We start from the raw sequence: 27,603 nt of genomic DNA on the forward strand, positions 1-27,603 counted from the left end.
CCTCCTTTCTTCTCTTTTTCATTCCTCCTCAATTTTACATTCAGTAGGTGATGTTCACCTTAAGTTTGGAAGATGCTGCTCACTCACTGTCTATAATAATCGTAGTTCACTGCAGGGGGACAGAAACTGGCACGGGGAAATGTTTTTGCCTGGTTTTGTTCAAGAAAAGAGAAGCGCTGCTGAACTTTCCGTTCTCCCGCAGTCCTGCAACTTGTTCTCGGCCAGCCTTTCTGCACTTTGTGGACAGTTTGCAAACTCTGCGCCATTTCATTGAATAAACGTTAATTTCTCTCCATCGCTGAATACCTTTACAATAACCCTTTTAAAGTTATGTGAAGACTTCGCCTCGTAGACCGTGAAGGACACGTCCAAAAGTATCCTGGAGGAACGTTCAGCTATAAACACCGGGGAACTTATACTGATGAAAATGGACAGTAAATGTCTCGCCGCCAGCCTGCCCCCGCCCCCCGGCAGCTATTCACTGGAGGGAAGCCTTGGCAGGACTTGTACTGCAGTTACACTGCCAGCAATAAGTGGCAGTGATCTGGAGGTACAGGATCTGGCTGCTGGCTGCTGCTGCTGGCAGCGGAGCCGCTCTGCCATCCACACACTGTCATGTATCCGCTCGCTCTGAGCCTGGGAAGCGCGTGCCGCGTGCAGGAATCGGCGGCTCACAGCTGGAGGATGCGCTGATTAACTTGCACTCAGCTGCACGACGCAGAGACTCGGCTTTTCTTCTTCCCTTCCCCATTCCGCGCCGACGTGAAGAGGAAAGTAATAAACATTTCAAAGAAAAAAAAACATACATACATACATCTTTAAATGGATTGTGAAAATGAAAACTGAAGGGAAGGATGTGTGAAAGACCCCCATTGCCGCAGAGCTTTTCCGATTATATATTTGGTGAGTGTGTATGGCTATTTTTTAAAGAATGTATTTCAAGCGTGTAAATGACCTTCATAAACTATATCGCTTAGGTAGTGATATGTTTAAATTATTCGATAATAATGCAATATCTCATTAAGTTTCAGTCTGTGCGACTGACTGTCCGTTTTTATACAAGTGTATGTGGACTATAACCTGACTCAAGGATTTCAGTTTATTTTTTTTCTATGTGAGTCAAGCATTCTTATGTTTTATTGCAGCAAAAGCCCCGGGTGGGCTTTGCAGTCCACTGCAGCGGGAATTTATGTCAATCCGGGTTCCTCTTCAGCCTGTTGCGGTGCAGATTTTAATCAAACGCGGTCAGTGATGTAATGTTAGTGGGGAATGCGCCTAGGCCAGCTCTGCTTGTGCAGTGTCACACAGGGAAACTAGAGAACATGCCAAGGTCTACTGGAGGCTGCTGACATCTAGCTCCAAACTAATCAAGATTTTGAACCAATACGTTGTGAAGATTAACCCAGTGGTTAGAGCTGCCTGGTTAGAGGGTCATACTGTACCTGTAAAACTCAAATTCTGTTGGTATGTTTGGAAATGTCGACAGTGTTATGTGTCTGTGTTTTCGCATTTGTGTTGTGTAAAGGAAAATTGCAATGTCCACTGCTTTCTGATACAAATTCAAAGTTAGCTGTGGGATTTGTTGAAGGCCAAGCTGCTGCACATTTAAAATAATCCAGTAATGTATTCTTTCATACATGTTCATGATTTGCATGTGCAGGCAGATCTTCGGGGGTGGAGGGGGGGGGGGGGTCACTGAAAAGTACGGGACTTCAATTTCACTGTTTTGCCTGAAATACACAAGCAGTTTTCAAACTTTTTTTGTGTCGGGAACCCGTACAAGTATTGACACATTCCTGGGATTCCTTGTAACTTCTGAAAGATGGAGTTGTCAGCCACTACTATGTCCCCCACCCCATTCCACAAAAACAGTGTTATAATGGAAGAAGACCTTTATTTATTAGAATACAGCAATGGAAATAATGTGGTAACAAGACACCAAGTACAGAAAAATAGTGAGCCAGAAATCTGATGACCTCAGGGTCTCTATGGGATTCCCTCTGCAGAAGTAATGGATCTGGGGACCCCAGTTTGATAACCTGTGGTGGGTGTTTGGAAGTGTGAAATTCATGCTACTGTATGTCTATGCATTTCCCATATTGGTGTAACCTCGTGTTAAAAAAGTTCATGTTCACACTTCTTGCTCATTTTTCTGGTGACGCAGTATCACTCTGTGACTGGCTAGAGTTCAATCAGAAGTTTCAGTGATATCTATAGCACGCATGACCCTTTTAATGTGCTACATACACAGCAACTCAGCATACAAAAGCACTATTTCACTTTTCACAGGCCACCCATTTCACTGATAGTGTCTCTTTTTAAATATTTTTGCTGTGAAAAGTACATAAATGGAGTTTTAAAAGTAAATGCAAAGTATCCTGTGTGAATCATTAAGTGTTAATTACTGTATGAAAATTATTTTGTTTCTACAATTAGCCAATAGTACAATCAAGTTAATGACTTTTTATAAATAATTCTCACTACTGCAAAATTTGATTCACAAATATTCCTTCAGAGCATATTAAACATTTCTGGTTCCTGTCCTTGGGCAAAATCTGTTCTAAAAGTGATAGACCTTGAACTGTACATACTGCAGTACTTCAATGTAATAGTTGCCTCTGATTTACTGAAGCCTGCTGCGCGTAGAAATTACACAATAGATACATTTAATAAAGTAACTTTTCTGTAGACTAGTATAAAAAACTTTGTATTGTATTGCTTCTGTCAATTTTTCTAGTCTGGTGATACTGAATGTTCTCTACTAGTCAAATTGAGCATACAGTGTCAACATGTGTTGTAAATCCAGAGATGAAAGCAAGATTATATAACAACATTTCTTCATGGAATCTATTTGGGCAGTAAATGCATTCTGTCACATGTTGCCAAATCTTAGACTGTAGTTGTTAAAAAAAAACAATGGTTGGGTATTGTCTAAAATGGCAAAGCAGCTTTAATTTGATCTTGTTTGTAGTGACTGGAGAAACTTGGCTAAAGTACCTGTGCGTTGTAGCTCTAACGTTGGCTTCAATGATTATATTTGAAAAGATAGTACAGTGTGGCTACATGAAACTTGAAGATTTACTCTAGTGATAATGAGAATGATCATAATTTTCTCTGCTGGTGTAACAAGAGGTGGTAACAAGAAGCCACAACTTCAGAAAAATTAAAGGAGAGTCTAGAAAACATTCTTCACACTGGGGATGATTAAATGTAGAATTCTCTCCCACAAATTGTTGCTGAAGCAGAGTCCATAAATTCTTTTAAAAGTGAATTGATAAAGAGGAATATTAAAGAGAAGAGCAAATGAGCAGTAGAGTGAGTTAGATTAGTTGGCCTGTGTGGAGACAAATATCAGCACAGACTTCATGGGCCAACGATCTTTTCTGGTGCTGTAAACTTTTATGATTCTATGCTGAGAAAATCTTTTCCCATGATTTTTAGTTTCAGAAAAGTTTCAATGGAGAATCTATAAGCTTTTACTTAAAAAATTCTGTAGAATTTTAGTTTTGTTCATTTATTTTTTAAACCTGTTATAAGGACACATTTTAAATCATGTTGGATTTAGCAGCTGTTCAGATACTTTAAAAGGTTTAAATATTATAGTATTTTCAAGGGAAAATGCAAGTTTTTAAAGCCCTTTTTCCTCTTTAATCTTTCAAAGCTAAAATTACAGACATATATTAATCATTAATTGAAGGATGCAAACCTTATTTTTTAATTCTTTATAATTTGAATGAAGTATAAAACATAAAACAGATTTTGGGTCAGCCCACTTCACTTATGGTAGATCTGAAATTACTTTGCAGAATGACCCTGTGCTTCATCTATTTATATTCTCCTTGTCATTGTCACTTCATTGTCTGTATTTCCAAAAACACATTTAACACTTGGCTGCAGACAGCTGTCTATATAACTGATGTATATGCATCTCCTGTAGCTACAGCAATCTGCAGTAGAATACTGAATACAGCATATTCTGTAGAAATGTGGTGGTGATTACATCACTGAAGAATTATGGGATGACTCACTGGTGATTCCTCGCAATTGAATTTCATGCCTACGTACGCCACTTGCAGTGCATCATTCCTACACCATGTCACTTAGCAGTGCAAATATGCCCATCCCCCAGAAACTGCTGCTTCAATTACATAGCATGGTTTGACTATCAAGCTAATGTATCAAGGTAGTGCCAATCATACTCAGTAAATCACAAAAATATTTCAGTCGTGGCACAGGCAGAAAGACTACCTGAAAATACAATTTAACTCAAATTAAATCTTTCTTCATGCAAAATGTAATCAGTGAGACTCCAGCAGTGGTGTTTATGCTGCAGATTTTTTTTAAATTCTGTTACAATGCATAATATACATGATGGAATGACAATTTTAATAGTATTTGGATAATGTGATCAGGTCTTAACAATTCTGCTCTCCAATTAGAGGCAAGGTTAAAACTTCAGGTGCATTTAATTAACTTGGACTTTATAAAATTATTGGTAATTACCTATAAAATAGTCAGCCAAGTCAATGCTGCTTTTATGTTAGTATTTCAGCATGAAGTCTGAAGAAACCCTCTTGGTTTTATGTAAATTTGTCATGGCAGTGATTCTTGGATAATTTCTGAGCTGAATTTCATTAAGTCTCCAAGTGGTATAAGAGTCATTGGGCTAGATATTACTTTGAATGGCAAATTAGTGGTGGGGTGCAATTTATGCTCACCCACATGATCCTACCACAAACCCGCTGAAGTGATCCTCAATATGTATGCGAGTGCATTTATAGCTACTACATAGTGCATGAAGAGGTCTAATCCTAGAATCATAGAATGGTTACAGCACAGAATGAGGCCTTTCGGTCCTTTGTGTGTCTGTGTCGGCTCTCTGCAAGAGCAACTCCCCTAGTCCCAATCCCCTGCCCTTTCCCTGTAGCTCTGCAATTTTTTTCTCTTCAGATAATTATCCAATTCTCTTTTGAAAACCACAATTGAATGTACCTCCACCACACTCTCAGGCAATGCATTCCAGATCCTAACCAATTGCTGCATAAAATAGTTTTAACTCATGTTGCCTTTGATTCTTTTACCATTCACCTTAAATCAGTGCCCTCCAGTTCTCGACCCTTCCTCCAATGGGAACAGTTTCTCCCTATCTACGCTGTCCAGACCCCTCATGATTTTGAACACCTCTATCAAATCTCCTCTCAACCTTCATCTAAGGAGAACAGCCTCAGCTTCTCGTAACTGAAGTTCCCTCATCCCTGGAATCATTCTTGTAAATCTTTTCTGCACCCTCTCTAATGCTTTCATATCCTTCCTAAAATTGGATACAATACTCCAGTTTAGGCTGAACCAGTGTTTTCTAAAGGTTCATGAAAACATCCTTGATTTTGCATTTTATGCCTCTATTTATAAAGCCCAGAATCCCATGTGTCTGATTAACCACTTTCTCAATCTGCCCTGCCACCTTCAATGATTTGTGCACATGCACCCCCAGGTCCCTCTGCTCCTGCACCCATTTTAGAAATGCATCCTTGATTTTATATTGCCTCTCTTCCTTCTTCCTACCAAAATGTATCACTTCATACTTCTCTGCATGAAATTTCATCTGCCACGTGTCCATTTCACCAGCCTGTCTATGTCCTCTTGAAGTCTATCACTATCCTCCTCACAACTCACAATACTTCCAAGTTATGTGTCATCTGCAAATTTTGAAATTGTGCCCTGCACACCCAAGTCTAGGTCATTAACGTGGATCAAGAAAAGCACTGGTCTTAGTACCGACTGCTGGGGAACCCGACTAAACACCTTCTGCCAGTCAAAAAACAACTGTTCACCCGTACTCTCTCTTTCCCGTCACTCAGCCTAACTTGTATCCATGCTACCATTGTCCCTTTTATTCCATGGGCTTCAACTTTGCTGGCAAGCCTATTATGTGGCACTTTATCAAATTTTTTGTGGAAGTCCATGTATACCACATCAACCGCATTATCCTCTCTGTTAACTCATCAAAAAACTCAATCAAGTTAGATAAACACAATTTGCTTTTAACAAATCTATGCTGGCTTTCCTTAATTAATCCACATTTGTCCAAGTGATTGTTAACTTTGATTATCTTTTCAAAAAGCTTTCCCACCATTGAGGTTAAATGACCTCACAAAGTTTCCAAGGTAGATAAAGGCACAGTTTCTCATGCACATCCTGAAGGAATATTAGCGTGCAGGAGAGACATGTTCCTGTGAAAATGAGGGATAGAAATGGCAAGATTAGGGAACCATGGATGACAGGTGAAATTGTGAGACTAGCTAAGAGGAAAAAGGAAGCATACATAAGGTCGAGGAGGCTGAAGAAAGACGAAGCTTTGAAAGAATATCGGGAATGTAGGACCAATCTGAAACGAGGAATTAAGAGGGCTAAAAGGGGTCATGAAATAGCTTTAGAAAACAGGGTTAAGGAAAATCCCAAAGCCTTTTATTCATATATAAGGAGCAAGAGGGTAACTAGAGAAAGGATTGGCCCACTCAAAGACAAAGGAGGAAAGTTATGCGTGGAGTCAGAGAAAATGGGTGAGATTCTAAACGAGTACTGTGCATCGGTATTCACCGAGGAGAGGGACATGACGGATGTTGAGGTTAGGGACAGATGTTTGATTACTCTAGGTCAAGTCGGCATAAGGAGGGAGGAAGTGTTGGGTATTCTAAAAGGCATTAAGGTGGACAAGTCGCCAGGTCCGGATGGGATCTATCCCAGGTTACTGAGGGAAGCGAGAGAGGAAATAGCTGGGGCCTTAACGGATATCTTTGCAGCATCCTTAAACACGGGTGAGGTCCCGGAGGACTGGAGAATTGCTAATGTTGTTCCCTTGTTTAAGAAGGGTAGCAGGGAAAATCCAGGTAATTATAGACCGGTGAGCCTGACGTCAGTGGTAGGGAAGCTGCTGGCGAAGATACTGAGGGATAGGATCTATTCCCATTTGAAAGAAAATGGACTTATCAGTGATAGGCAACATGGTTTTGTGCAGGGAAGGTCATGTCTTACCAACTTAATAGAATTCTTTGAGGAAGTGACAAAGTTGATTGATGAGGGAAGGGCTGTAGATGTCATATACATGGACTTCAGTAAGGCGTTTGATAAGGTTCCCCATGGTAGGCTGATGGAGAAAGTGAAGTCGCATGGGGTCCAGGGTGTACTAGCTAGATGGATAAAGAACTGGCTGGGCGACAGGAGACAGAGAGTAGCAGTGGAAGGGAGTTTCTCAAAATGGAGACGTGTGACCAGTGGTGTTCCACAGGGATCCGTGCTGGGACCACTGTTGTTTGTGATATACATAAATGATTTGGAGGAAAGTATCGGTGGTCTGATTAGCAAGTTTGCAGACGATACTAAAATTGGTGGAGTAGCGGATAGTGAAGGGGACTGTCTGAGAATACAGCAGAGTATAGATAGATTGGAGATTTGGGCAGATAAATGGCAGATGGAGTTCAATCAGGGCAAATGCGAGGTGATGCATTTTGGAAGATCCAATTCAAGAGTGAACTATACAATAAATGGAAAAGTCCTGGGGAAAATTGATGTGTAGAGAGATTTGGGTGTTCAGGTCCATTGTTCCCTGAAGGTGGCAACGCAGGTCAATAGAGTGGTCAAGAAGGCATACGGCATGCTTTCCTTCATCGGACGGGGTATTGAGTACAAGGGTTGGCAGGTCATGTTACAGTTGTATAAGACTTTGGTTCGGCCACATTTGGAATACTGCGTGCAGTTCTGGTCGCCACATTACCAAAAGGATGTAGATGCTTTGGAGAGGGTGCAGAGGAGGTTCACCAGGATGTTGCCTGATATGGAGGGTGCTCGCTATGAAGAGAGGTTGAGTAGATTAGGATTATTTTCATTAGAAAGACGGAGGTTGAGGGGGGACCTGATTGAGGTGTACAAAATCATGAGAGGTATAGACAGGGTGGATAGCAAGAAGCTTTTTCCCAGAGTGGGAGATTCAATTACTAGGGGTCACGAGTTCATAGTGAGAGGGGAAAAGTTTAGGGGGGATATGCGTGGAAAGTTCTTTACGCAGAGGGTGGTGGGTGCCTGGAACGCGTTGCCAACGGAGGTGGTAGACGCGGGCACGATAGCGTCTTTTAAGATGTATCTAGACAGATACATGAATGGGCAGGAAGCAAAGAGATACAGACCCTTAGAAAATAGGCGACAGGTTTAGATGGAGGATCTGGATCGTCGCAGGCTTCGAGGGCCAAAGGGCCTGTTCCTGTGCTGTAATTTTCTTTGTTTCTTTGTTCTTTGAATGATAGAGTGAATATAAAATAAAGGATGCAATTCTAAAAGGGGTGCAGGAGCAGAGGGGCCTGGGGGTGCATGTGCACAAATCGATGAAGGTGGCAGGGTGGTTTTCAGGACTGCAGCTAGCAGTGCATTAATAGATGCCTTGAGGGTCAGCCTCATGGATCACAATGACTGGATCCTCCCCCTCTGTCTCCAATATCCTTTCAAACCAGTTCGAGATGTCCCTCACCCTGGCACCAGTTAGGCAACATACCATGTGGGAATTTCAATCATGCTTACAGAGGATGTTATCTCCCCCCCTAATTATTGGATCCCCTGCATTAACTACTGTATTACGCTTCTCCTTCTCCCCACTTTGGACAGCCTCCTGCTCCAAAGTGTCACGGTCTGCATTCTGGCCCTTCTTCCAACAATCTTTATCCTTATCCTTACAGGTAGCAAGTACATTGCACTTAGAGAGATACAGCACTGAAACAGGCCCTTCAGCCCACTGAGTCTGTGCTGACCAACAACCACCCATTTATAGTAATCCTACATTAATCCCATATTCCCTACCACATCCCCACCTTCCCTCAATTCTCCTACCACCTACCTACACTAGGGGCAATTTACAATGGCCAATTTACTTATCAACCTGCAAGTCTTTGGCTGTGGGAGGAAACCGGAGCACCCGGCAGAAACCCACATGGTCACAGGGAGAACTTGCAAACTCCGCACAGGCAGTACCCAGAACTGAACCCGGGTTACTGGAGCTGTGATGCTAACCACTGTGCCGCCCACTTGTTGAATAGATTCAGTTTCTGTGGATCTTATTCTCTACATCACCTGGGTTACCCTTACCTTGCACACTAACACTGACATCAACCCCATTCGGAACCTGCACCTCTCTACAAGGTTTGATCGAAATCTGGAGCAAACTGTCCAGATACTGCTCCTCCTCCCTTATGTGTCAGTGTGTCTCCAACTCACACTCCAGCTCAATGACATTGAGTCAGAAAGATTTGAGACAGAACCATCTACTGCAGGTGTGTGAGCTTGGGATAGTCTTGCTGTCCACAAACTCACACATAGTGCAGTCCAGACACACAACCTCCTTTGTAATATTTTAGTCTTGGTTATTTATAACTTATTTTAGTTTCTTATAAATTTTATTTGAGACACTAACTTGTACTAAGCACTAAAACACTGGACAAAAATGTTAAATATTTACTGCCTTGAACTTACACAAAGCACCACAAGTATTGGAGTCAAAAAGAAGTACCTCCTACCCCTCTGCACCGAATTCTCAACTTTTTAACTCGTATTTACTATGCACTCCTTTTATGACGACTCTGTGTCATCAGATATTGTTTACTTTTATAAACTTTTTTCAACCACATCCAAGTTACAAGTGCTGACTCAGCTTCCTGCTCACAGTAATTAGCACTTATTCAGGCAATCATTTACAGCTGATTGACAGTTAACTGCCACTGACGCAATCAATTTACTAAGTTGCAAACATTCAGAGAAATGGCCCCTGAAGTCTAAGTAATCAAACAATTTTTACTTTTCAGTTTGATATTTTCCACATTATTAGAATAATTTCAAAGACTAACTACTGCTACTGCTATTTATTGCAATTAATAGTACCCCTTGTGCCTAAATTCTTACTAACTTGTGTTCCTAACCTCCTCTGCCTGCATGGTACTACTAGAGTTAAAGGAGCTTCAGAGAGCAGGGGTTCCTCATTGACATCATTGAAGAAACCTATGCAGGTCACACAGGTAATGGCTTGCAATGCTGCCTGCCCTGGGAATCGACGTAGTCTGCGTAGCACCACTTTGAAGTGACACTATGCAAATTAATTTTTAGCTCACAATGTTAAACTACATTTGAGTTTGACATATTCCAGCACATCAGGAACCTTCAGATGCAGGTCCAGCACCCCTTGGCATAGTGAAAGAAAGGATATCGGAAGAGGAACTCTCAGAGACATCAACTTCGCTGAGACAAAAGTCACCCTCAGTCCACGAAGGCTGCAGCTGACATGTCCCAGACACCCACCCTTCAAACTCTCTTAACTTCCGTTAACTCTGGTAGCACCATGCAGATGGAGGAATTAGGCATACAATTTAGTAAGAATTTAGACACAATGGGTACTCTTAATTGTATTAAGTTGTAGTAACAGTAGTTAGTCTTTGAAATTATTGTAATAATTTGGAAAATATATAAGAAAGTAAAAATTGTTTGATTACTTAGACTTCAAAGATCACTTCTCTGGATCCATGCAACTTAGTGAACTGAGTAGATGAAATGTAACAACTTACTTCAGGTCTTCATTAGACATTTGGGATGTGTCAAGTGGGAAGGATTTTTATTTTCTGCGTAAATTTCTTCTTTATTATTGAAATAAATCAGAAGTAAGCTGTCTTCTTTCTTTGTACGCATGCTGATGGCTCTCTTGCTCCACCTCCTCTCCTGTTCAGCCACTTCCTGCTATGAGGATGGAGGACTATTTCACGCTTCATCGTTATTCTGCTTCAACTTCAGGAAGTAATAAACCTTTCTGCGTACCACCATCAGGAAGCAAGATACCATAAATCTGGGCACTATTGCTGGGCTGTAGTGGAGGGTTCCACAAGATTTGTCCAGGCACTTAAATAAAAACTACAGATAGCCAATAGTCTACCTTGTCACAGTTCCTGTAGTTCCATTGGCTTCCTTACATTTGTTTTTCTTCCCCTCTATCTGCCAATTCTGTATTGAAATCATTAGTCAGGATTGTGGGGGATACCTCTGATCTCCAATTAGCCAGCCTGAAACATGGTTTTCAGTCATCAGTACTGTTGTGGTTGATTGTCACATGACAGCTTCCTGGTTTGAAGGCATTAACATGTCTTCTTCTTCTTTGGCCTCCTTGTCTCGGGAGACAATGGGTAAGCGCCTGGAGGTGGTCAGTGGTTTGTGGAGCAGCGCCTGGAGTGGCGATAAAGGCCAATACTAGAGTGACAGACTCTTCCACAGGTGCTACAGATAAAATTGGTTGTCAGGGCTGTTTCGCAGTTGGCTCTCCCCTTACACTTCTGTCTTTTTTCCTGCCAACTGCTAAGTCTCTTCGACTCACCACACTTTAGCCCCTCCTTTATGGCTGCCCGCCAGCTCTGGCGATTGCTGGCAACTGACTCCCACGACTTGTGATCAATGTCACAGGACTTCATGTCGCGTTTGCAAAGCATTAAGGTAGATAAGTCCCCAGGGCCTGATGGGATCTACCCCAGAATACTAAGGGAGGCAAGGGAAGAAATTGCTGGGGCCTTGACAGAAATCTTTGCATCCTCATTGGCTACAGGTGAGGTCCCAGAGAACTGGAGAATAGCCAATGTTGTTCCTTTGTTTAAGAAGGGTAGCAAGGATAATCCAGGAAATTATAGGTCGGTGAGCCTTACATCAGTGGTAGGGAAATTATCAGAGAGGATTCTTCAGGACAGGATTTACTCCCATTTGGAAACAAACAAACTTATTAGCGAGAGGCAGCATGGTTTTGTGAAGGGGAGGTCGTGTCTCACTAATTTGATTGAGTTTTTTGAGGAAGTGACAAAGATGATTGATGAAGGAAGGGCAGTGGATGTTACCTATATGGACTTCAGTAAAGCCTTTGACAAGGTCCCTCATGGCAGACTGGTACAAAAGGTGAAGTCACACGGGATCAGAGGTGAGCTGGAAAGATGGATACAGAACTGGCTCGGTCATAGAAGATAGAGGGTAGCAGTGGAAGGGTGCTTTTCTGAATGGAAGGATGTGACTAGTGGTGTTCCACAGGGATCAGTGCTGGGATCTTTGCTGTTTGTAGTATATATAAATGATTTGGAGGAAAATGTCGCTGGTCTGATTAGTAAGTTTGCGGACGACACAAAGGTTGGTGGAGTTGCGGATAGTGATGAGGATTGTCAGAGGATACAGCAGGATATAGATCGGTTGGAGACTTGGGCGGAGAAATGGCAGATGGAGTTTAATCCGGACAAATGTGAGGTAATGCACTTTGGAAGATCTAATGCAGGTGGGAAGTATACAGTAAATGGCAGAACCCTTAGGAGTATTGACAGGCAGAGAGATCTGGGTGTGCAGGTCCATAGGTCACTGAAAGTGGCAACGCAGGTGGATAAGGTAGTCAAGAAGGCATACGGCATGCTTGCCTTCATCGGTCGGGGCATAGAGTATAAAAATTGGCAAGTCATGCAGCAGCTGTACAGAACTTTATTTAGGCCACACTTAGAATATTGCGTGCAATTCTGGTCGCCACACTACCAGAAGGACGTGGAGGCTTTGGAGAGGGTACAGAAGAGGTTTACCAGGATGTTGCCTGGTCTGGAGGGCATTAGCTATGAGGAGAGGTTGGAAAAACTCGGATTGTTTTCACTGGAACGACGGAGGTGGAGGGGTGACATGATAGAGGTTTACAAAGTTATGAGCGGCATTGACAGAGTGGATAGTCAGAAGCTTTTTCCCAGGGTGGAAGAGTCAGTTACTAGGGGACATAGGTTTAAGATGAGAGGGGCAAAGTTTAGAGGGGATGTGCGAGGCAAGTTCTTTACACAGAGGGTGGTGAGTGCCTGGAACTTGCTGCCGGGGGAGATGGTGGAAGCAGGTACGATAATGACGTTTAAGAGGCATCTTGACAAATATATGAATTGGATGGGAATAGAGGGATACGGTCCCCGGAAGTGCCGAAGGTTTTAATTTAGGCAGGCATCAAGATCGGCGCAGGCTTGGAGGGCCGAATGGCCTGTTCCTGTGCTGTACTGTTCTTTGTTCTTTTGTCTTTAAAGGGGAGACATGGATGGCCGGTGGGTCTGATACCAGTGGCGAGCGCGCTGTACAATGTGTCCTTGGGGATCCTGCCATCTTCCATGCGGCATGTAGAATAAAGTGATTGGCATCACACTATTTAGTTATTGATAGACTCAAACCATTTCCTATTCATGAAATTGAGGGAGTTGTTTTAGTCTTTCAAGGGCCAAATGTGTTCTCTATTGTGCCTTGTATTTATGGGAATCCTGCTGAACTGTAGAATTGGACAGCTCACCCTCTTTGTTTTGCAGATTTAATTTGTAGGTAATGAGTTGCAAAGCCCATCTGCATAGAGCAGCAGTGCTTTTTTTTTGTACAGTGCTGAACTGCTGCCTGAGTATTGTAATAAAGACCACCCAAGGCTGTCTGGAAAAATCCAGTTGAGAAAAAAGCAATCATGACTTTTACTGCTGTGCTCTTTGTAGAAGTAGCATGCAGGTCTTCATCCAGCAGGTGGCATAATTCTGCAAAAGCCTCAAGATGGGGAGGGGAGGTAAAATACAGCCTTTTAATGCATCGATGGGTAGAGAATTCTAACTAGGACCTTGTGAGTCTGTAAACCTTGAGGAATGGGTATCTACATATTGCAAATTAACACCTACTATGATGCTTCATTCTGAGTGTCACAATCCTGTTTTATTTCTCCTCGGGAAATATTGCAGTGCACCTTTAAGGTTGTAAAAGATCAGTTCTTCTTTAAGACAGCAAGCTCCAGAGACTGTAAGCCAAAGTGCATTCTAGTTGCCTGGCAACAACCATACTGAGAGGGAGAACAGGGCTTCAATGTATCCATTTTGGCTTTGAAACTGGCTAGCAGGGACACACAGTTGACAGACTGATCCAGCACTTGAAGGAAATAGGAGAGCTCTCCCTAAGTCAATTTAAATCCAGGTAGTTTCTCTCTCAAACTTTTAAAAAGCTTCAAGCTAAATTAATTCCTTAAAGAAATAAGAAATTATTGATCTGCTGTGTTCATCGCTGGAAAAAAGAAGAGTTTAAGATTAAAATTGCCCAACTGAACTGTTGAACTCCCATCTCTGGAAGGAACCTTTTCTCATCGGACCTTGGAAGACTGCAAGTGAACTTTGACTGTGTGAAGACCATTCGTCGGAAGTGTAATCTGCAAAGACTTTATTGTTTTTTTCTATTTTTTTGGGCAGCTAATTAATAACCAAACTACTGTTAGTTTGAGTATATGTACGCGAATGCGGGAGTAAGTTTTTTTAAATAAGAAGTTATAAGGTCTTTAGATATTGGTTTATCTTAGTAGTGCTTACGATTTTAGTTTTTTTAAATAAATAGTTAATTTGTTGATACCTAAAGATACCTTGTTTTATTTGGCCTCATTCGGCGATTACTGGATTGTTTCAATTCGGCTGCTGCATTCTTCGATTTGGAAAGCTTAAAGATATATAATGCGACTTGTGGAATGATGGGACTGAATTGACAGTGCATTGCTCCCACCGCAATCAGAATCATATATTTTAATTGGGGGCTCGTCCGCAGTGGAATCATATTTTAATTAGCTGGCTCGCGTCTGGGAACACAATCAGACTAATTTGGAGGGCTCGTGTTTGGAATCATATTAATTGCTCGTTTCTGGGATAACATACAAATTGGGGTCTTGCGGCTGGCGTCATATTAATTGCTCTTGCATCTGTGATCATATCAATTGAAAACTCGATTGTTGGGATCTAATTCTAACATCATTTATGAAGAAATAAAAGGAACCAGGTCTTTTGTATAATAAGGTACAGTCTATACCATAGTAATGGCATTAGTGGTTGCAGCAGAGTTTTCAGGAAAGCATAGTGACTTGATAACTGACTAAGAACAAATTAAAAGAATTGGCGGAAAAATTGGGGTTAGTATTGAAATTAGGTGCCAAAAAAGCAGAGATAATTGACATAATAGCCCAACATCTGGAATTGGAAGAAGAAGAAGAAGGGGAATATGAGGAACAAGAAATTAGTAGGTCAGAGAGTGATGTAGTGATATTGGCTAGGATTCAGTTAGAAATGAAAAAACTTGAGGCTGAAAAAGAAAAAGCAATAGCAATAAGACAACTTGAACTTCAGAGAGAAAGTGAAAGAGAAGTGAGGGAACTAAGAGACAGGGGTAGTCGTGAATCCAGGGAAAATTCGGGTTAGGAAGAATCTGAATTTAGCTCAGGACCTGGCAAAAAGTTGTTTAAATTTATGCAGGCTCTTCCTAAGTTCGAGGAAAGGGATGTAGAGGCATTTTTCACATCTTTTGAAAAAATAGCCAAACAGATAAAATGGCCGAAGGAAAGCTGGACACTGCTTGTGCAAAGCAGGTTGATAAGCAGAGCTCATGAAGTTTATGCCATGCTTCCTGAAGAGGCTTCTGCAGGTTATGAGATGGCAAAAAAGGCTATTCTCACTGCATATGAGTTGGTCCCTGAAGCTTACTGTCAGAAGTTTTGGAACTTAGGGAGATTGACTGGGCAGACATATTTAGAATTTGAGAGGGTGAAGCAAATTAATTTTGACTGTTGGATAAGGGCATTAAAGATTCTCTTAGAAGAGTTTAAGAATTCGATCCCTTCAGTAGTGAGAACTCATGTAGATAACCTGAAAGTTTTGAAAGCTAGGCAAGCAGCAGAAATTGATGATAATTTTGAGCTTGTGAATAAGGCAACCTCTTTTGTCCTTCACCCCCATAAACCCGAGAAGGATAGAAAGTGGGAGAGTGAAAGGAAGGCAAGTAGCTGGGGACAAGCTGGGAATGCCCCAGGATCACCTCCTCAGGTCAGAAAGGAAGGTGCTGAGGGTAGAAGTGAGGTTCACAAGCTGAAGTGTTATCATTGCCACAAAACGGGTCATCTTCGTTCAGAATGCTGGAAATTGCGAGGTAAACCCATAGGACTTGTTGGGGTATGCAAAGCTAGTGCAGAGGAAAAGACTGACTGAGAGTATAGCAGACCAGGCTATAGCTTTAACGACAGTTGTAAAACCAGATACTAAAACTAAAAGGTGTGTAGAGGTTAAGAATAAAGTACCCGAAAGTTACAATGAATTTTTGTCAAAGGGGAAAGTAACTCCATAAGTGAGGCAGGAAAACCTTTCATTATACTCAGGGACACAGGAGCAACCCAAGCACTCTTGCTGGGGAAAGATATAACGTTTCCACCAGAGAGCACCCTGAACGCTAAAGTTTTAGCTCGTGGAATTGGCGGGAAATATATACCTTTACCTTTATATAAAGTAAGCCTAGAGAGTGACTTAATATCTGGGATAGTAACTGTAGGAGTTGTCCACAGTTTGCCAGTAGAGGGAATTGATCTACTCCTAGGAAATGATTTGGCTGGATGAAAAATATCAGTTTCTGCTTTAATTACTGAGGAACCAAGTGAAATTAAGGAAACGGAGCAATTACAGGAACAAGTTCTGGGAATATTTCCTGCGTGTGTAGTCACCCGATCAATGGCTAAACAGGATCCATTGTCGGAGGTAAAAGGGGCAGCACAAACAGATAGTCAAGTATCTGAAGCCTTATTTGGGAATTTAGATAATCCAAATGAAATGTTTAACAGAACGTCTATCATTGCAGCACAGCAAGCTGATCCAGAGATATACCAAATGGCACAGGAGCTGTCAGGAGCTGAGGCGAAAGGAGTTCCGGAAGGCTATTATATGGCAAACGGGGCTTTGAGGAGGAAATGGAGACCGCCTCATAGACCTGCAGACAAAGACTGGACAGTTGTTGAACAGATAATGGTACCACCTAAATATCGCCAGGGATTATTAAGGTTAGCACACGACATTCCTTTTGCAGGACATAGGGGAATTTGGAAGACCGAACCACGCATAAGCCAACATTATTACTGGCCAGGTCTTACAAAGAATGTGAGACAATTTTGTAGGACATGCCATACATGTCAAATGGTGGGAAAACCACAACCTACCATAAAACAGGCACCACTCGTTCCATACCGATTGAGGACCCATTTAGCAGGGTATTAGTAGACTGTGTAGGACCCTTGCCGAAAACAAAAGCAGGACATCAATACATACTTACTATCATGGATATGGCTACTCGATTTCCAGAGGCCATTCCTTTGAGGACAATTACTGCTAGAATAGTAGTAGAAAACTTAACCCAATTCTTTCCAAGATACGGGTTACCACTTGAAATTCAATCAGATCAAGGTTCTAATTTCATGTCTAGGATATTTCAAGAAGTCATGGGCAATCTGGGGATTAGACAGTTGAAATCTTCAGTATATCACCCAAAGTCGCAGGGAGCTTTAGAGAGATTTCACCAAACTCTCAAACAATGATTAGAACATACTGTCACGAATATCCACATGACTGGGATAAAGGATTAGACTTTCTTTTATTTGCCACCAGAGACTCACTGAATGAGTCTACAGGCTTCAGTCCTTTCGAATTGGTTTACGGACATAAAGTAAGAGGTCCTCTAAAACTTATAAAATACAGATTCTTGGAACGAAAGAATGATTCTTCGATACTGGACGATATATCTGTGTTCCAGGAAAGGCTCACAAAAGCTTGCGGTGTAGCTCAGGAACACCTTAAAGCATCCCAAGCCAAAATGAAAAAATGGGCAGGTAAGAATGCAAAAGCCCGTGATTTTCAACCAGGTGATGAAGTATTAGTGTTGTTACCATTACAGGGAGAACCATTAAAAGCCTGGTTCAGTGGCTGATATACAGTGATCAAAAGAGTGGGTAAGGTAGATTACTTGATTGACACCTCAGATCACCTATCCCATGGTGGGGCTCTCCCGGAAGTATTTTCCGGGCCCCCCCACCACAACTCCCAATGTCAGGGGGCTGGTAAAATTCAGCCCATAGACATTGAGAGTCATAGAGGGTTGTGAATCTTTGGATTGTCTACCATAAAGGGTTGTGAATGCTGCATCGTTGAGTATATTCAGGGCTGAGATAAATAGATTTTTGGTCTCCCGGGGAATCAAGGGATATGGGAAGTGGCTGGGCAAGTGTTGAGGCAGAAGATCAGCCATGATTGTATTGAATGGCATTGCAGGTTTGACGGGCCAAAAGGTCTACTCCTGCTCCTATTTCTTATGCTTTTATGTTCTTAAAAGACTTCCTTCGCCAATTATCTGATGGCCAAGTAGAAGAAAAAGTCTGTCCTTACCTACAGCTGTTAGACCATTGCTGGAAAGTTGTACATAAATGACTAATACCCTGACATGATTGAGGTGTACAAGATTATGAGGGGCATTAATAGGTTAGATAGGAGGAAACTTTTTCCCTTAGCAAAAGGGTCAAGAACCAGGGGGCATAGATTTAGGGTAAGGGGCAGGAGGTTTAGGGGAGATTTGAGGAAACATTTTTCACCCAGATGGTGGTTGGAATCTGGAACGCACTGCCTGAAGAGGTGGTGGAGACAGGAACCCTCACAACATTTAAGAAGTATTTATATGACCACTTGAAACGCCATAGCATACGGGGCTACGGGCCAAGTGCAGGAATATGGGATTAGAATAGTTGGGTGCTGTATGGCTGGCACAGACACGATGGGCCAAAGGGCCTGTTTCTGTGCTGTATAACTCTATGACTCCATGACCCTGACTTCTTGTCAAAATTTACATGACATCATCAGTGTGATTAGATGCTTTGCAAGATTCAATATATGATTGGCAGCAATGACAACAAATTAAAAATTTCTGTTTTGGCCCTGGAGGGAGTGCAGTGTAGATTTATCAGAATGATACCTGGACTCCAAGGGTTTAACTATGAGAAGAGATTACACAAACTAGGGCTGTATTACATTGAATTTAGAAGGTTAGGGGGTGATTTAATCGAAGTTTTCAAAATATTAAGGGGAACTGGTAGATAGAGAGAAATTATTTCCACTGGTTGGGGAGTCTAGGACAAAGTCTGCAAGCGTGACCCTGAGCTTCCGCTTGCTTGCTATTTTAATTCGCCACCCTGCTCTCATGCCCTTTCTGTCCTTGGCCTGCTGCAGTGTTCCAGTGAACATCAAAGCAAGCTCAAGGAACAGCACCTCATCTTCCCATTAGGCACTGCACAACCTTCTGGACTCAGCATTGAGTTCAACAATTTCAGAGCATGACTGGCCTTTTTTATTATTTTATTTTATTATTTTTTAACCATCCGCTTGCCTTAAACTTGTTTTTTCATGTTTGTGCTTTTGGACAGAGCTGTTCATTATTCTGCCATGAACACTCTCTCTGGACTAATGCTTTGTTTTTCACCACACCAGTAGCACTGCCTTTGTCTTTGTCCCATGACGTTTTTATCTCATAATCTCTCCTGCCTCTGCCCTATCACACACCTCCCTTTTGTTCTTCTCCATTGCACCCCCCCCCCCCCCCCCACTTGCTTAAAACCTATTACATTTCTAACCTTTGCCAGTTTTGATGAAAGGTCACAGACCTGAAACGTTAACTCTGCTTCTTTCTCTACAGATGCTGCCAGACCTGCTGAGTATTTCCAGCACTTTCTGTTTTTATTTATAACTAGGGAGCGTTGTCTAAAAAATTAGAGCCAGACTTTTCAGGAATGAAATTAGGAAACACTTCTACGCATAAAGAGTAATTAAAAGTTTGGAATTCTCTTCCGCAGATGGTAATTAATGCTACATCAATTGTTAAATTTAAGTGTGAGATTGATAGACTTCATTTTTGCTCAGACTGTTTGGAAGTTATCCTCATCCAAAGGCTGCCTTAATGTCAAGGACAGAGACTTTTACTTCACCTCAGCTATTTAGCTCTTACATCCATGTCTGGATAATGATTATGATGAGGTCAGGAACTGAGTGCCTCTGCTGGAACTCAGACTGAGCTGGTTATTGGTGAGTGGGTGTTGTTGTATGGCACTATTGATGTCTTCTTCCATCACATTACTGATGATTGGGAGGAGCCTGATAGGGCAGTAATTGATCTGCTTAGGTTTGAACTGCTTTTTGTGAATGGGACAACCCTGAGCAGTTTTCCACATTGTCTAGCACATACCACTAGGAACACAAAGGAATGAACCAAAATGTAGTAGAATGTATACATATTTTTCATGCAATCTATTGAGGTACAAGAACTAATTTCATATTCTGTTCACAAAACTGAGTAAATTCTCCAAAATAATGTAATTAATTTAAGAATTTTGAGATCAGTTAGCATACATGTCTCTGATATATTGGCACTGTAATTGGCTGGGTCAGACATAGAAGCTAGGTGGACTGGGACTTTTGTTTATAGTCGGTCTCAGGGTTTGGCTGAAGGGCAAGAAGAGAAGAAATTTAGGTTGGCTATAGCAGAGGTACTGGACCTAGGCACAAGTAAGAGAGAGAAAAAAAACATGTTGGAGAACACTAAAAATAATTTTTAAATAGGTTAAAAATATAGAAAATTAAAAAAAATGATTGTTTTATTGGAATCTGATTGGCCTGTGGTACTGACGGGAAGGAGAAATTTTCTATCAATGCCTAATCCCAATTTTGTGCTTCAGTTCCGAAATCACAGTTTGTTAGCAGCTTTACTTTTATATTGTAAATTTAGTGGAATCATAGTATTAGTAATTCTGTTATCAGTTGTGAATTTTGGTTATCCTGCTCCTTTAATGCTGATGAGCCTGTCTGGTATATTACAGTATAATGAAATTGAATTTGTATTTGAACTTTTAGAAACAATAGACAGGGAATAGATCAATAGGCAGTTGGAGAGGTTTGAGTTAATTAAGGCGAGCCAGCAAGGATTTGTAAAATGCAGATTGTGCTTGACCAATCTAATTGAATTTTTTTGATGAAGTAGCAGAGAAGGTTGATGAAGGGAATGCAATAGATGTGGTCTATATGGATTCTAAGAAAGCATTTGACAAAGTACCACATAAAAGGCTGGTTAAGAAAAATGAGACTCATGGAATAGGAGTGTCAGTATCAGCTTGGATTAAAAAAAAATTGGCTTCAGGACAGAAACCAGCTGAATCCCCCACTATCAACATCCTGAGGGTCACCATTGACCAGAAACTGAACTGGAGCAGCCACATAAAAACTGTAACTACAAGAGCAGGTCAGAGGCTGGGAATTCTGCCACGAGGAACCCACCTCCTATATGAACATAAATACAAACAAATGAATTAGGAGTAGAAGTAGGTCATTCAGCCCCTCTAGCCTGCTCTGCCATTCAATAAGATCATGGCTGATCTGTTTGTGTCTCGAATTCCACACTCCCATCTATCCCCAATAATGTTTGATTCCCTTGCCTAACTACTTCTACCTTAAAAATATTAAATGACCCCACCTCCACCACCTTATGAGGCAGAGTTCCAAAGTCACAAAATCCTTGTGAGAAAAAGTTTCTTCTCATTTCTGTCCTAAAAGGGCAACCCACTAATTTTAAAACAGTGCCCCCTAGTTCTGGACTAATCCACAAGAGAAAATGTCCTTTCCATATCCACCTTGTCAAGACTGTTCAGGATCTTATAAACTTCAATCGAGTCTCCCCTCACTCTCCTAATCTCCCCAAATCCTGTCCACCATCTACAAGGCACAGGTCTTAGTGAGAGAGAGAAATTGAAGGAAATCAGTATTAGTAGAGAAATGGTGTTGGGGAAATTGATGGAATTGAAGGCTGATAAATCCCCAGGGCCTGATGGTATGCATCCCAGAGTACTTAAGGAAGTGGCCCTAGAAATAGTGGATGCATTGTTGGTCATCTTCCAAGATTCTATAGCCTCTGGAACAGTTCCTACAGATTGGAAGGTAGATTTTATAGCACAGCACTAGGAGAACAGTGGTAGAATCGGGCAGAGTCAGCATGGATTTACGAAAGGGAAATCATGCTTGACAAATCTACTAGAATTCTTCGAGGATGTAACTAGTAGAGTTGATGAGGGGGAGCCAGTGGATGTGGTTTATTTGAACTTTCAGAAGGCTTTCAACAAAGACCCACATAAGAGATTAGCGTGTAAAATTAAAACACATGGGATTGGGGGGTAGTGTATTGCGATGGATAGAAAATTGGTTGGCAGACAGGAAACAAAGAGTAGGGATAAATGGGTCTTTTTCCGAATGGCAGGCAGTGACTAGTAGGGTACCGCAGGGATCGGTGCTAGGACCCCAGCTATTCACAATATATATTAATGATTTAGATGAGGGAACTAAATATAATATTTCCAAATTTGCAGATGACACAAAACTGGGTGGGAGGGTGAGTTGTGAGGAGAATGCAGAGAGGCTTCAGGGTGATTTGGACAAGTTGAGTGAGTGGGCAAATGCATGGCAGATGCAGTATAATGCGGATAAATGTGAAGTTATCCACTTTGGTAGCAAAAACAAGAAGGCAGACTATTATCTGAATGGCTCTATAAACTGAGAGGGGAAGATGCAGCGAGACCTGGGTGTTCTCGTACACCAGTCGCTGAAAGTAAGCATGCAGGTCCTACAGTCAGTAAAAAAGGCAAATGGTATGTTGGCCTTCATAGCAAGAGGATTCGAGTACAGGAGCAGGGATGTCTTGCTGCAATTATACAGGGCCTTGTTGATGCCACACCTGGAACATTGTCTGCAGCTTTGGTCTCCTTATCTGAGGAAGGATGTTCTTGCTATAGAGGGAGTACAGCGAAGGTTTACCAGACTGATTCCTGGGATGGCGGGTCTGACGTATGAGGAGAGATTGAGTTGGTTGGGATTATATTCACTGGAGTTCAGAAGAGGGAGGGGGGATCTCATAGAAACCTATAAAATTCTAACAGGACTTGACAGGGTAGATGCAGGAAGGATGTTCCTGATGGTGGGGAGTCCAGAACTAGGGGTCATAGTCTAAGGATATGGGGTAAACCTTTCAGGACTGAGATGAGGAGAAATTTCTTCACCCAGAGAATGGTGTCCCTGTGGAATTCGCTACCGCAGAAAGCAGTTGAGGCCAAAACATTGTATGTTTTCAAGAAGGAGTTAGATATAGCTCTTGGGTCTAATGGGATCAAGGGGTATGGGGCGAAAGTGGGAACAGGTTACTGAGTTGGATGATCAGCCATGATCATAATGAATGGCGGAGCAGGCTCGAATAACCGAATGGCCTACTCCTGCTCCTATTTTCTATGTTTCTAGGTCTGGAGTTTGATGGAATACTCTCCACTTGCATGGATGAGTGCGGTTCCAACAACATTCAGGACAAAGCAGCCCGCTTGATCGGCACCCTATCCACCACCGATGCACAGTGGCAGCAGTGTGTACCATCTACAAGATGCACTGCAGCAACTCAGCAAGGCTCCTTCCAAATCTGTAACCTCTTCCACCTAGAAGAACAAGAACAGCAGACGCTTGGGAAAACCACCACCTGCAAGTTCCCCTCCAAGTCACACACCATCCTGACTTGGAAATATATCGGTGTATCTTCACTGTCACTGGGTCAAAATCCTGGAACTTTAATTTAAATTACACTTTTGTAACCTCAGGAATTTCAAAGTGTTTTGCAGCTCATGAAATACTTTTGAAGTGTAGGAAGTTGTAATGTTGTCGAGAGTACTTGTCATCCTCTCACACTCCATTAGAGTCATAGAGAGATACAGCACTGAAACAGGCCCTTCGGCCCACCCCGTCTGTCCATCAACCACCCATTTATACTAATCCTACCTTAATCCCATATTCCCTACCACATCCCCACTATTCTCTTACCTACAATGGGGGCAATTTACAATAGCCAATTTACCTATCAACCTGCAAGTCTTTGGCTGTGGGCGGAAACCAGAGCATCCGGCAGAAACCCACACGGTCACAGGGAGAACTTGCAAACTCTACACAGGCAGTACCCAGAACCGAACCCGGGTCACTGGAGTTGTGAGGCTGTGGTGCTAACCACTGCGCCACCCCAATTCTTTCCCCAAACCTGCCCCAATCTATTACTGACACATATATATAAATGGTGGTATGAACTGAGGAGAGGCATCCCTGATAACAGTTTGAAGAGGCCCTTTTGTTTGGTACAGTTGAAGGTTGGCGCTACTTTGCCTGTAGATCAATTTCAGTTGTTTGGTGCTCTGGAGAATCTGTCCAGACTAATTCGTATTTTCGTATGCCCTATTTAGTCAGTTGTATAGAATGTTGACTTTTGCGCTGGGGTTAGGATTTCCCACTGTGAATCTCTCTATTACTTTGTTTGAAGAAAAGATTGAAGAGGCTGTATTGGACACTGTTAGAGTGAGACATCACAGGTGTCTCGTCCCTGCACATATGTATCCACTTGTAAGGATTTACAGACCAAAGATAAGTGCAACTTGTTGTCTGAGATTTCTCTGCAATTCATTCTCCCAAGAGGGCTGTTTTTCCCTATCCTGAGGCTACTGGGAAGATGGCTGATGGTCTGCGGCACATTTACACCAGGGAACGCCATTGTGTTTACCTGTCAAGGTCACAAGTGCCTTCAATTTCTTAGTAACTGGATCCTTGCTGGCAGTAAATGATGAATTCTACAACATTAGTCAAGCAGCAGTTCACCACTGCATCAAGAATGTTGTTGATGCTCTATTCAAGAGAATCATGCAATTCACATCTTTCCCAATAGACTTTGAGAAACAAGTAAAGAGAGATCCAATTCTACTATGTTTCCATATGTACAAGCAGCAATTAAGAGATAAACACAAAAGCGCATGAGGAAATTTGAAACAGATCAAATAAATAGTGTGAAAAGAGAAGCAGAGTTAACGTTTCGGGTCAGTGACCCTTCTTCGGAACTGTTCCAAAGAAGGATCACTGACCCGAAACGTTAACTCTGCTTCTCTTTTCACAGATGCTGCCAGACCTGCTGAGTGGTTCAAGCATTTCTTGTTTTTATTTCAGATTTCCAGCACCTGCAGTATTTTGCTTTTAATTAAATAAATAGTGTGGTCTGATTAAGATGCATGGTGGAAAGGGCCTGTGCGTGGCAGATGACCTTCAGTATGGATAAATGCTGTGTGATGCATTTGGGTTTGGGTCATTCTGAGCATGTGTATCCCATGCAGAGATAGCGATTATAGATTGTGATGGAGGAGATGGACTTGGGGACCCTAGTGATGAAACACTGAAGGTCCATAAAACCTTTGTAGCAAGGCCACAGAGAAAACAAATAGGTGTATTGCTAGGACATTGCAATGTAAAATGAACATAAGAAATAGGAGCAGGAGTAGGCCATTTGGCCCCTCAAGCCTGCCCCGCCATTCAATAAGATCATGGCTGATCTGCCCCAGACCTCAACTCCTCTTTCACGCCAGCTCCTCATAGCCCTCAACTCCCCGATATTTCAAAAATCTATCTACCTCCTCTTTAAATACTTTCAGTGATCTAGCCTCCACAACTCTCTGGGGCAGAGAATTCCAGACATTCACTACCCTCTGAGAGAAGAAATTCCTTTGCATCCCAGTTTTAAATGAATGTCCCCTTATTCTGTAACTATGTCCCCTAGTTTGCGATTCCCTCACTAGGGGAAACATCTTCTCAACATCTACCCTGTCAAGCCCCCTCAGAATCTTGTACGTTTCAATAAGATCACCCCTCATTCTTCTAAACTCTAATGAATAAAGGGCTAACCTGTTTAGCCGTTCTTGATAAGTCTTCTTCATCCCAGATATCAGCCTAGTGAATCTCTTTTGAAGTCCTTCCAATGCCTGTATATCCTTTCTTAAATACGGGGACCAAAACTGTACACAGTACTCCAGGTGCAGCCTCACCAACACCCTGTACAAGACTTCCCTATTTTAAAACTCAAACCCCTCGCAGTAAAGGCCAAAATTCCATTTGCCTTCCTAATTACTTGCTGCACCTGCATGCTAACTTTTTGTGTTTCATGCACAGGGACACCAGATCCCTCTGTACTGCACTTGTTTGGAGTCTCTCTGCATTTAAATAATAGTCTGCCTTTTGATTCTTTCTACCACATTGCATGACTTCACACTTTCCTACATTAAACTCCATCTGCCAAGTTTTTGCCCACTCACTCAACCTATCTATATCCCCTTTCAGATTCCTTATGTCCTCATCACAACATGCCCTCCCACCTATTTTTGTATCATCAGCAAATTTGGATATATTACACTCTGCCCCCTCCTCCAAGTCATGAATATAGATAGAAAATAATTGAGGCCCTCGGACTGATTCTTGTGGCACTCCACTAGTTACGTCATTCTAGCCTGAAAATGACCCATTAATCCCGACTTTCTGTCTTCTGCAAGTTAACTAATCCTCTATCCATGCTAATACATTACCCCCAATACTGTGAACTCCTATCCGAGGAACATTATCCTTCGTTGATATCAGTCCTTGGTCCGACTGCATTAGGAGTGCTTTATCCAGTTTTGGTTCTCTACACCTGGCAGGTAATATTGAGGTCCTGAAGAAGATCCAGAAGAGTGCAACCAAAATGATTACCCAATCTTAGGGCTCATTGGATCAGGTAGGCTCAAGGACCTGGGGCTTTTTCATTAGAAATAACATATATTTAAAGGAAATATGATTTATGGTTTTGAAATGATGAGAATAGCTTCTGTCTGGATGACTAGGTTATCTAAACCAGACAGGGATGGGAGAATTCGTGGATATAAGCATAAAATACAAAATGAAGAATTAGGCTAGTTGTCAGGTAGAATTTCTTTTTCTAAAGAGGTATCAACCTCTAAAACCGATGCTCAAAGTGTGTGGTGAGTAAGGGTTCCTTGCAGTTTTTCAGATGGGAACTGAACAAGTTCTTGAGAAAAGAGAGCAGTACGAGTTAAAAGGTAGGAGAAGTATAACTGAGATTAGTGATGTTCAGGAACTACTGCGATGTTCTTGAGTTACTGCAAACTTGTAAACTTGCTTAATCGCTTTCAGGTGTAAGAGAGAAACTTCCCACAATTTTTGCTAAATTGGCCTTAGATTCTTTTTCTCTTGCCTAGGTCTGCGTTGATGGTGCAACTGGGCTGCACAATGTCTAGATAGGACTGGTTTGATTCACCAGATTGTCTTTTTCTGTCCTTTTTTATGAGGTTTGTTACAATGCCTGGCATAGCTACAAAATAAATGGAAAAATATAACATAGAATTTGTTAGAAATTGATAAAGGATGTATCCTACATCCATCAGTTTCCATCTCCAGAATTTGTAGGTCAGCCTCTTCAAATTCTGTATGTTGCTCTGTCCTGTAAGGAGAAAAGTAGTTTTGAGATGCTGGAAGTTGGGAGAACATAGATCCAAGACCCAGATGCTCACCCTCAATCTTAATATGTGTTTGTTGTAGTCATGCACCAAGGTTTTGTTGGAAGCCTGTTTTGTAGGAACAACTTTACAGCAGTCATTCTAGACTTTAGTTGGCAGTTATAAAGTTTGATCTGCGTCTATACAAGTCTACATGCAGAACTGTGGAGGAGTTGTAAGGTTGTATGAGTGCTTTGCATTTGGCCTCAGCGCAGGTGTGACAGAACTCTATGGCATATGAATTTTGTCCATCTATTTTTTCTAATGAAGAAGGAACTTGCATTCATGTAGCGTCTTTCATGTCTTCAGAA

At 41.9% G+C, this 27,603-nt stretch overlaps 1 protein-coding gene across 1 annotated transcript in view; it reads left to right on the forward strand.

Moving 5' to 3' along the window:
* The first annotated feature begins 674 nt into the window (after positions 1 to 674).
* dtna (dystrobrevin, alpha) overlaps positions 675 to 27,603 on the forward strand; it is a 437,687-nt gene continuing 410,758 nt past the window's right edge. The window contains exon 1 of the mRNA XM_068031788.1: positions 675 to 903. The gene's annotated coding sequence lies outside the window, so the exon portion shown is untranslated. The remainder of the gene's footprint in view (positions 904 to 27,603) is intronic.

This window comes from Heterodontus francisci, chromosome 5 (assembly GCF_036365525.1).
Source record: "Heterodontus francisci isolate sHetFra1 chromosome 5, sHetFra1.hap1, whole genome shotgun sequence".
Taxonomy (NCBI): Eukaryota; Metazoa; Chordata; class Chondrichthyes; order Heterodontiformes; family Heterodontidae; genus Heterodontus; species Heterodontus francisci.